General features: G+C 38.4%; 1 non-coding gene across 1 annotated transcript; it reads right to left on the bottom strand.

Annotated features, from left to right (window-relative positions):
* Positions 1-625: 625 nt before the first annotated feature.
* LOC120268750 lies at positions 626-732 on the bottom strand. Its single transcript, XR_005539007.1, has one exon. It is a non-coding gene; the product is annotated as a small nucleolar RNA R71 (small nucleolar RNA).
* Positions 733-1,125: the final 393 nt, after the last annotated feature.

The raw sequence follows: 1,125 nt of genomic DNA, 5'->3' as shown, positions 1-1,125 counted from the left end.
TGTACTTTCCTATCTTAGCTATTCATTCATTTATTCTATTTTATATCTCCTTATTCTATCATCATTTTGATTTGTTTTCTTTCTTTTGGTGCAGCTCCATTTTATAACATGAGGGAACCGTTCGATATTCATTAAAAGTGATCTTGAACTTGAATGTACACTCAGAAGAAAGTGTAACAAACCTGTGTAAGAACCGTCTAATTAAGCTGAAATAGAAGATGAAGGATCAGACAATATGGCAGAGCAGAATAAACAACAGAGAACACTTTTTAAATATGCTAGACCCTTAACTTTGGGTACAAAATCTAGTATTGTGCGACCCCCGATTACAGCTCCAAATTTTGAGCTAAAGCCGGCATACATCCAGATGATTCAGTAGTCAGCTCAGTTCAATGGTTTAGTAGATGAGGATCTAAACAATCACATCAAAAACTTCTTGGAAGTTTGTGACATGCAGACGATCAACAAAGTTTTGGATGATGCTATCAGATTGAGGGCTTTCCCATTCTCTCTCAAAGGAAGAGCCAAGAAGTGGTTTCATTCATTTCGAAAAGCATCCATCACCACTTGGAATGAGATGGTCAAAGCTTTCTTTACAAGATACTTCCCTCCGGGAAAGTCGGCAAAGTTTTATAATGAGTTATCTTCGTTTGTTCAGATGGAGTTTGAATCCTTTTTTAAGACGTGGAAGCGGTTTAAGAATCCCTTGTGGAAATGTCCACAAAAAGGATTTCCCAAATGGATGATCATTCAAACTTTTTACAACAGGTTTAATCCAAGTACAAGACAACTTCTAGATGCCATCGAAGGAGGTACAATGGGGTGCAAGACCCCTGATGAAGCCTAATAGTTGGTAGAAGAAATGGCCATGAATAGCTATCAAATAAATGCAAGGGAATGGAAAAAGTGGCCGAACTCCATGAGATCAATGTGGTTACATCTTTTGCAGCCCAAGTAGAGGCATTGAGAAAGAAATTGGATACATTGACTTTATCGAGGGTGGCTACTATCACGAGTTGTGATGATTGTGGGGGTTCACATATGCCGTCTGATTATCCTATTTTAATTGCTACTTTAGCCCCTACTAAACAAGTATACTTTGTGGGCAACTCGGGAAGGGTACAA

This window comes from Dioscorea cayenensis, chromosome 1 (genome assembly GCF_009730915.1).
Source record: "Dioscorea cayenensis subsp. rotundata cultivar TDr96_F1 chromosome 1, TDr96_F1_v2_PseudoChromosome.rev07_lg8_w22 25.fasta, whole genome shotgun sequence".
In the NCBI taxonomy this organism is placed as follows: Eukaryota; Viridiplantae; Streptophyta; class Magnoliopsida; order Dioscoreales; family Dioscoreaceae; genus Dioscorea; species Dioscorea cayenensis.
Note: the sequence above shows the minus strand (reverse complement) of the source record. Positions and strands in the feature narration are given on the sequence as shown.